Raw genomic sequence first — 13718 nt, forward strand, 5'->3', positions numbered from 1 at the left:
CCAGATAAGGTCACGTCCCGTGGCCATTTACTAACAAGACAGCACTGTACATATTTCAAAATAATAAAAAGAAATACATATAATCATTAGACTGTAGATATTTTGTAAAATTTACATAAATGCATTTATATAGATATTATAAGCACCAATTTGTTTTCAATGTCTCACGTATTTTTGCATATTCCGTGCTTTGTTTGGTATCCTTATTACCTTTTATTTCCTATAAATGTCCACAGACTAATTGTTATTCTACTGGTCGGAGGCGCAACGCTAATAATTTCTATAGTCACAATCACGCGAATTTTCTACATATTTACATCTTTAAATTACCTAAGAATGCGTAACAATCCGTTGTCTAATTATATGTAATCAAGGCCGCGCAACTTATAGTTATTTTAATTGCTCTAATCGTGTGCTAAATCGTACCAGCTCCTCCCACGCGACGGTAAATCTACCTGGACGAACCTTAGTCCCCTTAGAAGCCTTAAAACACTCGCTGGAAGTATACCTTAACTTATTCTTATGCCTGTATCCGTATCTTTAAACCCATATGTAACATATGTGCATATGTTAACAGTAACTTTCTCCTGCTTTGTCGTCTCATACAGCAAAGGCATTTATTCTGCTTTTCGTTTAAATAAACAAACATGCACTGCAGGCAAGGCGAATGCGAGGTGTGGGAAAGGAGAGAACGAGAATGACGAGGGCGGTGGAGCGTCTCGAACGAACTACAAGCGAAGAATGGACTGGACTTTCGCTTGTAAGCACGGTCACCCAGTGTATCGGCAGATGGAATAATTGCATCGAAACGCGAGAAACGTGGAATCAGATTCCAGTTCTAGAAACCTGAACGAGCAACTGAACAAACGGTAAACAGCAAGTGAACCCTTTCAGGAATGTTAGCATCTCGGAACGCGTGCACGCGTTATGCTTGTAAAAAATTGAAACGATGATAAGAGGCTGCTCAAAGAGGGAATTCTCGTGTGACAACAGCGAGAGATTTTTCTAGACCTTTTTTTTGCATCAGCCACTGGTTACATGGGAGTAGAACTTTTTCGGGACGTAAACATCTTCGTGAAATTTCTTAAATTTTGCATTCCGATGCCTCTGATGTGGCAGATGCTGTGCAGCACGCCAACGATGATTACATCGTCAAAGATGATCACAGAAGTTGTATAACATACGATAAACGAAATAAACGAGTGAAATAAAAAAGTTAGATTTGTATTCGTAGTTAGCCTGAAGATTAGAAGGTTAGATTTGTAACTAGTAGTTAGCTTGAAAAAGAAATCATAGAAATCACTTACTTTTATTATCGTTACGAGAATGCCAGGATTCTGGAAGAAGATTCTGCAGATAGGCAAGGAATTAATTGTAAGCCGAAGGTAGATGTATGATAGTATACGACAGATTAGGTGAAAAAATAACGTATATAGATGAACAGAAATAAGGATATATATTTAACTTGTAGCACCAGGTGTAAGAGAGGATATATATGTATGGGGTAAGAGTGTGGATAGATGTTTGCACCCGCTAAGATCCACATGGAAATGAATGGTAGTTACGTACACGTATACGTAAGCCAATTCCTTTTTCCAGGCTGTCAGGTCGAAAGAATAAATAAATATTTTCTTCTTTTCGAGGCACGAACGCAGAATTGAAAATTCTGAGAGGACGACAAATTATTAGTACGTATGTTGAACCCGTGAACGTGGTGTAAAGCGATGGCCCAGCGGGAAGTGATAGCCGATCCTCCCTTTTTCCTTTTTTTTTTTTCGTTCCGTTTCCTCGATCTTGGTTTCGTCTGAGGTGAGGCTACGAGAAATCATCGTGTAGGATAGTTATTAGCCGAGGAATAACGAATGGCAATTGAATTTCGAAGGGATCCAGACGAGGCGCTCGACTCGACCCACATTCCATCGCAGGTGCAAGGACACCACCAAGTGGGTCACAAAAGATCGGACGCTGATGTTTTCGTCCTCCTTTGTAGGATTTTTATGGTTGACAACGGTGTATTTACGGCTGACTTCGAAGGCTGACGACGAAGATGAGATTTGCTAAAGATGACGGTATACTTCGTGGATCGTTTCTAATTTGCAACATGCTAGATACAGTATCTAATCTTTTTACGCTGGAGAAAATAATTTCGTAAGAAGCTTGATTATTTCTTTCTGTTTATATAAACTATAGCCTCTGAAGCTTCGATACGTGAATGTTAATCTAAGTGCTGGATATCGCGGATTAGGAGATTACAAATGTTTATGCAATTTCATATTTTCATAAACGTAGCTAAAGAGATCGAACATAGATACAAGTTTTTGTCACTTATTGTGTGTAGATATTGTAACGAGTGATTTATCTCGGGTATTTCATATATTTCTGCAGATTATGTGCATTCTTGCTCCTTCGTATTTCGTCTAATGACTAGTAACAGAATTAATTAGAGAGAGACAGCTCTCTAGAAAATATCTTCTTATTGAAAATAGTATACGTTGGCTGGAAACATAACTTTTTGCAATTCGAATGAATCGGAATTAAATTCAAATCTTCGACTTTGAATTTCTAAATTACGATATACATTGGAATTTTTAAGGCGTGTTGCAAACATTGATACAGAATCCTGCAGACGGTTGATCGTTATTTAACAGCATCAACTTAAATATGGAAAAGAGAAACACGTGCCTGTGAGTAGCCGTTTCTTTCGTCAGGTCGTAACATCTTTTTCTCTCATTTGCATTAAAAACAGACTTGTAAAATCCGTACTAAATCTCGTTTAATCTTTTGCAATAAATTTCAAAACACGATAGATAGATAAGACGAAATCTTCATTAAAGCTTCCCCTCTTTCCATTTCTTACGTAACGCGCGACTCGTCTGGAATTCTGTTAAAATTTGGCAACGTTAGAATAAACGTACGTTACATTGGCACATTTTACGAAATATACAGTCGAATGGAGAAACAAGTCTCATTTATTTCGATTAATCGACGTTTAAAATGCAAAGTTTAAAGAGTCGAAATCCTCCGATTTACACGTTCGATGTTAAATATTTCAGTAAAAATATCCAAATAAGCACACGCGAGGCAAAACATTGAAATTGAAATTTCCAAATTCGCCAACGATCCAGGCTGATTGAAATTCAATGTCAAGATGAACTGTACGCGTCAGGCTGCCCCCTCAAATCTTCAACAATGCATCGATGCACCAAACGAGATCCACGTCCGCTATGTTTTTCAACGTCGTCTGCGTGAATGGTGCGACAAAAACTTCACGGTGGACGTTACAACTATTAATAAACCGCGGCGAAGAAACGCGAAAACACGTTGGACGAAGGACAAAGGATGGAATTTCTCAGAAAAATGATCTTAACCGACCGTGGGGCAGAAAAAAAATACCGGTGGACATTTCGATCATGACATTTTCCACGTGTCATAACTCGTTATGCTAAAAAAAAAAAAAGAAGGAAAAATAAAAACCGCGTAGGATGAGAGTCACTCGAATTAATTTAGTTGGCGTTTATCGATGGAACAACGAGGAACGGTTTTGAACCTTGAAAAATACCCGCTGCTATTTCTAACGTTGAAACGCAGTTGCTTTAACGTTGCACGATTGATGTAGAGCCTCCTTTTTGTTTCAGTTGGTACACTTGGCGGCAGATTATTACAATTTCTCTGGCGCTATTCGGCTCACGCGCAAGAATAGATCGCTCTCTAAAAACTGCTTTCGTTCTCGGAAAAGAATGTCCTCGGCCTATATAACGTTCAAGGATCGATGTTTTGGGATCGATTCTGCTTCTTCGGGAATATTAGGCGTACACGATGTTATATAGCGTTGGTATCATCGCGATATTTTCTGATTTTCTTTGTCTTACGTTGCTTGTGAAAGAGAACTGTAGGAAGAGACTCGGGAACTTTAAACGTACACGTGTACAGATAAAGTAGGATCAAAGAACATTGTCGACCGATTTATCTTTTTCTTATTTATTTATTTATTTTTTTATTTAGAAAAATGAACTGTAAAAGGTAATTTAGAAAAGTGAAGCACGCGTGCCTGAGATAAATATAATGGAAAATCGTTAACGACTCTCTTTAACTTTTTCGAACTGTTGCACTTTTAAATGTTAAATATCTGGTTGCGATTTCATTTTTAAGATTAATATCTTGTCTGTATTTGGAAATATAAATGCACAAATACGGTGTGGAGTTTCTGCACTATCCAGCCAAGATTGTTTGCTGATAATCGTACGAGGGACAGATTAAGCTTAACGAAATCACGAGCAATTACTTAATTGGCAGAATAACCTTGATTGCACGGGCCTTGTTTTTGTCTTTCCTGCCGTTGCACGTACAGAAAATCACGCGATTCCATATTAAATGAAAAAAGAGAAATGAAGCATAATGACGACCTTCAAATGTTGAAAACTCCTCCAATTACGAGACAATCACGAATGTAACGCAACGCGTTCGACCTCGATCTAAAATCTAAAATATTGTACAACGATTTTAATAACGCTCGAGTGATAACTTCCAGCATTTTGGATTATATGAGCAGATTATACGATTCTTATACGCGTAATTTCCCATATTTGTAACATCGGATTTGCTTTCGTTCATAAAACATATCTATTGAAACGTTGGAACGATTGCAGTACAATTTGTATTCCTCGCAAAGGATGAACCTCGTCTTCGTACAACTCGAGAAGCTGTTACTCGAACGATCTTAATTATCGTCTTTAACGTGCGTTAACTGGCAGATTGTAGCAAACCCTGTCTTGTACGGTTCGATGGCATAAAGAAGAGTAATCGCTCGTAACATCACTTTCTCCATTGGTAAACGAGCGATGAAACTAACTAATGAGACTTCATATTCTATAGTGGTTCATACTATGTACGTATAGCGAGATGGCAAATTACAGCATGAAATAGCGAGGTGAATTGAAGATTGTACATTTTACAAGAACGACTAATGACTCACGCGATGTGACTGAAATTTTAGACGCTCGCTATCTTAAATTCCTGCCAATTCGTTCGTTCCGATTCAACGTGTAAGCTTTGACGTCGAAGCGATTTTATCAGTATCACAGATAATGTTATTTAATTTTCTGATGGTGTAATAAAATAACAAAGAATATAAACCGACCGATTTAGAGAACAATTTTGCTGTATTTTCAGTGTCGAATAAAAATAACGTGGCTTCGATCTTTCGTACAAAATAAATACCAATACTTTCATAGGAAATAAACGAATAATTTTCTATCTAGTTAAATTGCCTAATGATCGCCTATCTAATCAAATCTGGCATTACTTATACATTACTATACGTACTAAAGAGTCGAGATTTGGTAGCAAATCATAATACAAAATTAATTCACGATCCGATATGTTCGTTGCGTAACAAAATTTCTAACAATCTATACGTCTTTCTCCGACCAGATTTTTCAGATATTCAACGTCCCAAATATGGCAGTGCCCATTGTCTTCCTTCACTTTGTTCCTCGAAGCCACTTTGAAATCGTGAAACTCTGTATAGCCGAGTCAAGCGACAAACAAGCGAAACAAGAAAATTTCACTTTGAAATTGTACAGAGGTATGTAGGTTGCCTTTGACTGAATGTTGAAATTGCTCGAAAAAAGGCTGGCTTTATGGGCCAACGAGCTACGTTTCTTCGCTCAAGATATTAATTTCAAAGCAGGAGAATTGACCTTTATAGGCGAGGCACTTTCAATGTGGCTGATCACGAACGCTCGTGTTCTACTGTTCTCCACTCTCAGACCGTAGTTACGATATAGTCCGATCGTTCTCCCTCTATCTCTCCTAGTTCACGAATAGCGACTATCTGATCGTCGAATTTATTTAGAAACGAATTTTGAAACTCATTTCCCACGATTAATAATTAAATTTAATTAGTCTGGATGCTCGGTAGAAAATTAATTGCGAGGCAGGAACGAGAGATCGTACCGTGGAATTGGAAATTTTACTCTTAAGTACTTTCCACTCAGCTTGTTTATCAATTTTATTACTCGCCGATTTGCTTTAGAAACGAATTTCCACGATTTTTTATCGAATTTCATTTGTCTGGACGCTTAATCAAAAATTCAAAAATATGCGAGATGTAAAACTGAGTATTAAAAAATAATTCTCCGAGCTGGTAGAATAAAAAATAAAAATATCTATATTTAATCACTCGTTGATCTACGAGTTTCTGCATGAATGCTTCGCTAGCTGAGAATGAAAAATAAAATAATATAATAATAATGGAAATACGGAAAGGCAACGGGAACTACATCGATAATTTGATCGGTGGCTAATTAAATTAATTAATTGACTAAATCGATCGGTAACTTCAATTTCAACCAACGGAGACTGTAAAGTAGAAAGTGATCGAGGAACAATTCGACAAAGCAATCTAATCTATTCCCGATAATCTCAATTTCCTGTCTGGTAAATCCAATCATTAACGATGATCATCCTCCTTAATGGTCCCCTTTTCCTCCCCAAAATTACCCAGTTCCAACCGACGATGGTTAATTTTACGTTCGATTCGACATCACGGCGTACTTGTTCCAAGCTGTAGACGAAAACCACGAAACGAGATGATACGATAGAAAGTATGAAAAGACGGAAGCGGTGACACTGCTGCAACTAGATACACGGTGAGCCTCGCAATCAGATTTTCATCGTGGCCGCGAGCATATTGAATCGACAGGAAAAAAGTCTAGTATCCTTTCTAATCGGACCCACCAGGCACAATAGGAGAGCGTTTCAAGACGAGATTAAAGTCTGCAACTGGGTTCGACTCGTGATCGCGACTGAATAAACGACCGAAAAAATGAAATATTGTAGCTTTATAAAACCTATCTCTGTAAACGGAAGTACATCCTGGATGGAAAGGTTGGTTTCTTTCTTTTCTTTTTTGTGGTGAATGGCAATACATTTTTCTTTTTTTTTTTTTTTTTTCTTTAAGTCAGACAAATCCTGCGAATCATGTATAGTTGACTAAACTTGATAAATTTGATAAACGGATCGTTTCACATTTATTATCCTTAATTTCGTGTTCTATCGTGTCTTTCTTTTCCAACACCCCCTCTGCGATATATTACGAACGTATTACGCCCTCGAATGTTACACCCACGCAATGGCCCTACGAGAATAGAAAAAGGAAAAGAAGGAGGAACGCAGTTAACATATAACACGAGGGTCATTCGAGAAATCTTTGAACACGGCAACTCTATATTTATAACTGATTCACGCACGCACGTACTGTTATTATAGCGATACGATAAAATCGATTCGGAATTGCAAACTACCCACCAGATCCGCCCCCCCCCTTCCAATGTAAATACAGATGTGCGAGTAACAAGATGCAACGCTCGATACGATTGCTTTCATGAAGAAGTTAGTTCAAAAGTATGCGTGATGCGCACTGAGAAACAAATTTGTCTTTCTGCGTGCGATTTCTTTCGGTAAGATATTTTTCAGCCAGGGATTCTTATTTCCAGTAATATTATAATAAATCGTTATCACTTCGGTAGAAACGAATCACAATTAACAACCGAAATACGAAAATTGTTTGATAACGTCATCTCGTTCTGGAGTTTGAATTTTCGATTCAAATTGCTATATTGCTAATTGCTATAATCTGACCGTATCTTGCCCTCGCACGTGGTTCTTGCTCTTACGGAAACCAGGAGATCAGATTAAAGAAACCTGACCAACCTTAACGGAACACCTTTCCCACGCGTCGTTCATTCACAAAATACGAACTCCAAGATACCAACACGAAAGACACGAATTCTATTTGTTGAAACGAAACTTGGCTTATCGTTTGCTATAACAACAACAAATTACAGACAGTGGGAAGAATCAGTGAACTGGTCATCTGGTTGTGATAATCACGGATAACGTCGTTAATCGCCTATTATTATGATAATGAGTGAATCCCAAAAGGAAATTAGTTAAAATTAGGTAAAAGCGAAATTAGAAGTGAAAACAGATAAAAACAATCCGCCTGTTGTAATCAAACTACGGCTGCTGATATCGAGCATGACACTTGAGCAATAGATAAAAGAGAAAGGACAAGAGTTCGCAGCAAATTCGTACCTTTCTTATCTTATCTCGTAACTTTCACACGTTACACGGAGCGACGAACTTCGAAATGCGTTGTAACATTACATTGCTGAATTACATTCAGCAGTTACAACGCGTAGGAGTTGCGACTTGATACCTTTCTCAAATAAATTTGTTATATCATTTTCGCGAAAGATACAAATTGTACAGATATCGTAATCGTTGGTAATAAATCGAACTCGACAATGGAAACTTTCCATCCTCTGTGTATTCCGTGTATTTCTGTGTTATCAGCCGGTTGCTCTTATCGAGAGTTGCAAGAAATGCCAGAGCGATCGTAATAAGCTGTAACTGGAATTCTACCCTAAGTAGTTCAAGTTCGTTATATCTCGATCGTTGCTTTTTCCCCTCGCTTAACTGATCCGCCCCAATAATTCAACTACTAAACTTCCGTAGAAGTAAAATCAAAGTTTCAACGGTCGATTCTACCCCCGTGCAGCCAGCGAGAACAGGGTGGTTATGGGGCCGTTTATTCCGCGCGGGCTGTTCTAAAAATAGGAAGACAGAGAGCGTTGGTGAATCGCGTGTACGACTGAGTCAGAGAAGGGGATAGCTAACGTATAAGAGAGAGAGAGAGAGAGAGAGAGGGAAATAGAGGGTGGTAATCCGATGACGAGGAAACAGAGACGAAGAAGGGTCAGGGCAAGGGTGAGCGAAGGGTGGGAGAATGGGTGGGTGGAAGACTCAGCCAGCCACGAACGATTGAAATACTCGGCTGCGAGGGTGTAAAGGGGCGTCAGCAGTGACGTGGTGACGGTAGCGAATAGTGGGGGTAGCCCGGCGATGCGATATGGTGTATAGCGATGGCTTCGAGCCAACTTCCTGGCATGAGTCATATCAATCCCTAGAGAAGATTACGTTCGTTACAGAAGACACGTTGTTCGTCCATACGTAACCATATTATTTATTTGAACTCTTTGAAGGAGCATCAAACTGACCGCAGCGATCTCTTAAATGTCAATATCTCTTAAAAATGTGACGATTAAAAAGCGTAATAACGTTAGACACAAGTGAAATTAGACGTCTTATCGTTGTTCAATACGAGACGAGAAGTAGAAGAAAAAGTTATTAAACGCGTAATTGGCAGATAAGAAATATGAGAAACATAGGAGGATCATGGCAAGGAATAATTATTTCTCTTATGTTTCGTTTTTATCTGTTCAGAGTGTATTTTATAAGCGTCGGAGAAGACAGATGATATTGGAAAATGTTTTGATATCTGCGAGAGAAATATCGTACACGTACGTGGCCTCGGTTAAACAAAAGCTCGATGCATATGTATAAGTCTCAAAAGGTTTATTCAGATGGAAATGAAACACTGTCTTTCTTCGTATTTCTTTCGCTATATCTGGAACTATGTCTGTTATTCGTTTTATAATATACATGTGTCAGTACGATGTGCGGATATTACAGACTTTCTAATCATTCGAAAATAATATCGCGAAGAGTGAGTAGTAAGGCAGCTTGACGAATTCGTCGTTGAGAGTTTGGTAGCGTTCTATAATTTTACTGTATCGATAAATAATACTAGATGATAATCTGATTTTCTGGATTAATTTTTCTATTGATATATTTTACCTATAATCCGACTAAAATATGCTACACGTTTGAATAATGTGTTTTTATCGTTAATAAACTGTCGGAAGCGATTGAAAATTGTATACGAGAGAATCAAGCTTCGAAATCACGAGATCATCACCTTCATCGTTAGTAGCGATGGTAGCGGAGGTGGTGCTGGAAAGTTCTTGCAACCATGCGCCAACGAGGATGATCCCGTAGGTGGTGAACGTGGTAGTGATATCAACATGGTAGCAGAACGTTGATTCTCAACTTGCTACTTTGTACTTTACCGAGCGGATACAACTATCAATTCACTTTTATTACTCATTACGTTACTATACGAATTGGTGAAAAACTAGCAATTTACTAATTTTAAACGAAATGAAATTCCTTTTATAAGTCAGGTAATATAAACTTAATTAAAAAAAATAATCTCTATTATATTCGGCTATCTCGCGTGAAATTATGCAAGCGAAACTAAAAATAAGACGAAACGATATTTGAACTACAAATAATTACTAAAACTAGAGTGAATTAAAAAGTTAATTTACACGCTTACTAATTATATTATAATTATTAAGTTAATATATGATCGATTAGAGTAAATAATTAATATTGTTAAATATTGATCGCCAAGAATTATTTATAATTTGGCTCGTAAACGACCTACTAAATTATTCGAACATCGATACAGAGAATAAGGGATTAACGAGAACACTCGAAATACTTGGAATCTCGGATTTAATCTAATTCGCGAAGAAGCATCGGATTATTCCATTAGCATTATAAGTACCTCTTATTTCTCTGCGCTACGTTTCAGTTGAAAGCTGATGTTTAAATGCCTAGCCCTATTGAAAGCTACCTGTTACGTATATCGTTCGGATAAACGATAAACGCAAAGAAAAAAAGTAAGAGAAGAGACAATCGAAGAGAACGAGATTTCCTACCGAAGGATAATTCTTTTCAGTCGTGATACGATATTGAACACAGACTAACAGAAGCCCTTCTTAACCTAGTATGCAAATAGAATCTGCAAATGTAATCTATAATCTCGGTCGTACTGTCCGCCCGTCTGATTCTCTGAATACCTTCGAATAATATTAAACAGGCTCGTGACTAGGAATCGTCACGATGGGACGCTACCAAAGAAAATTTCCATTGACAGAGAATTATTGCTTAAAGACAATTTATTCACAGAATTTATGTATAGAGAATTTCTGTCTAGAAGAAGGTTACAAAAATTAGAGAGACATTCAAATCTCAAATTCTTTAACTTTCAAATTACTAAATTTTTCAATTCGCAAATTTTCAAATTTTTTACTTCAACAAAATTTGGATAATCTCAATCGTTGAATCTTGAAATCTTTTAGCTCTTAAATCTCGGAAATTTTTGGTTTCATAAATTTTCGGTTCACGAATTATCAAATTTTTGGAATTCCCAAGTAATCGAACATCTGAATCTCCGATTGCTCGAACTTTCAAAGTTAATCTAATTTCTAGTCGACTCGGAGGTTTGTTTCTAATTTCTTCTTGAAGAAAATTGCCCGTGAAAATCTACGAATTACGTGCACTTAACATAGCAAAGACTAAAAGTTTATGTGCGAAACGTTACGATCCATAGCACGCCTGGTTCGTAAAGGTAATTTGACAAATTACCGCGCGGTAATGACCCGATTCGCTGGCTTCGCTCTAACAGCTTGTTAACAAAGTTGCATTTTCAAACCGACCGAATCGGCTTCGTGAAAATCATAAGACATTTTCATTAAATTCTGAAGAGACGATGTGCCTTTGTTTTCCAATTTCATTTCCACGAAACAACTTTTAAATTCATTTTCCATAATAATTATTCCATTTTTAAATCTTCAAATGATCATTCAAATGTTTAAGCATTCAAATTTTAAAAATCGTTTTAAATCCGATTTTGAAATGTATAATTATCTCTTAGAAATTCGTTAATTTATAATTATGATGAGCTACGAGTAATATAAAGAAGCTGATAGTTTTCTTATAAATGCACGACAGTATATAAATTAATTGAATAATAACATATACAATAGATTAGTTTATTTATAAAAAAAATTATCAACTTTTCTGTATACTTATAATCGTCGATTTCAATACGTTGGTCTTTCTATACATGAATATATACGTATATATAAGTACAGCGTAGGACTAAATTCCATGACGTCATCAAGCGCCAAGGAGAAGGAATTCTACCAAGAAAGGAGAAGGAATTTGAGAATCACTGCAACAGAGATAGCCACTAATGGGCAAAATAGTGGTGGTGGCACCGATAGTGGGGATAAGGGGTTGTGGAGGTTGCTCGTCAGTGGTGGTACGCAGAGGCAACGTGCTAACCGTGTGAGGGGAAGCAGCCATGAATGAAAGTAGCGCGTATCGATTTACCCGCGCCGCCCTAGATAAAATATGGTAAATAGTGAGCCGAAATGGGCTACGAACGAAGAACGTCATCGCGCATAACGCCACTTATTTGTCCAGCTATCAAGTATTTTTCTCCATATTCGATTATACAGAAACGCCACAGTTCGAATTTTAATACGTATCATACATACGAACATAGCAAAATCATCCATGGAAAAAGTGTAGAACAGAACCGGATCATGATAGAAAAAAATGAATAGCAGATTCTTTTGCAAGAATACTCAGGGCGAACCTCTTAATGCATATTCCGCAAGTTAAATAGATTGTTAGTATACGGATACGAAGAAGAATTTTATATAATTGTTGAATTACTGCGTAAAAGAATATCGTTCGATTCATGTTGAACGGTCGCTATTACTCTGCCAGTATGAACGATACGTCCATATTTAAGCTACTTTTACTTCTGAATAATTTACATGGTTCGCGTAGTACACAGGAATTACGTACCACGTTAAAGTCATACGTCATACGTGTGCTACGTACATCACACACGCGCAGCACTGTAATAAAAAGTAATTCAAGGTGGACGCTCATGACTGCAAGCAAATGCGACCAACTTTTACGCAGTTGACAAATTGACCGATAGTAATTGTTAAACCGGCTACGAATTTTCACGTCCCAATCTCGCTCTCGTTTCAACAAACGAAAAAATTCAAGAGAAACTTCGGCAAAGAAATTGAAACGGGAAATTCTTGTGCATTAACAACTTTTTCATAATTCTTCCAAACTTAAGAAATCTTTGGACGATGGAAAAGCACAAATATAACCTGAAACAGTAACTATTTTATTCTTACTTCGATATTGATATACTGTCGGTATAACTTCATAAAATCGTAAAAAAGTTTGCATTATTTTAATCGAGCATAAAGTCGAACCATACATAGATTGTAAAGCGAAATGGAAATTTGCAAAACGTTTTACTAGACTCAGGAAATGTGGACTTCGATGTAACACAGATCAATGGAACGATCGCAGCGCTATACGTACTTATGTCACTACCTAAAATTATTGTCCTGGGGTGCCGCCATTACCCATTCATGCGATTTGTCCGAGTTCCTTGCGCGTCAATGGCACCGAAATCTACCATTCAAAAGAACGCCCAGCCCCTTTACGATAACGCATAACATCGAGCTCCGACTATTGCTCGAATTCAACAAAAATAATAGACAGAAACACACCATCCCTGAGTCACTGATCTCGTGAAACACTTCCTAGATGCCCCTATACGCTATGTGATGCACCAACAGATTGCAGATGCATCCTACCACACGATCTACATATAATTACTAACCATAAAAAGTTTCTTTAAATTAGCTAACCTAAAATACCATGAATTTTTATAATCTAAAGATTAACTGAATACCTTTTTAAAACACATTTCTTCGTTAAATCTGTCAACATGACATTTGAAACGTCACTGTGACATCCATCGAAAACCAAATTAATCAACGTCGATCTTAGATATCGAAACATTTTATTAATCGTTTAATGAAGCTTGTATACCTGATATATTTGCAATGTAGCATCGAATCGCAAAAAAGAAAAGCACCTAACGAAATAAAACGCAACCCTTGTTACGAAATCTGGCAAGC

General features: G+C 37.3%; 1 protein-coding gene across 3 annotated transcripts in view; it reads right to left on the minus strand.

Annotated features, from left to right (window-relative positions):
- The window catches only part of LOC126870860 (uncharacterized), a 46645-nt gene that overhangs the window by 32481 nt on the left and 446 nt on the right, over positions 1-13718 (minus strand). The window lies entirely within an intron of this gene.

Source organism: Bombus huntii, chromosome 11 (assembly GCF_024542735.1).
Source record: "Bombus huntii isolate Logan2020A chromosome 11, iyBomHunt1.1, whole genome shotgun sequence".
NCBI classification, from domain to species: Eukaryota; Metazoa; Arthropoda; class Insecta; order Hymenoptera; family Apidae; genus Bombus; species Bombus huntii.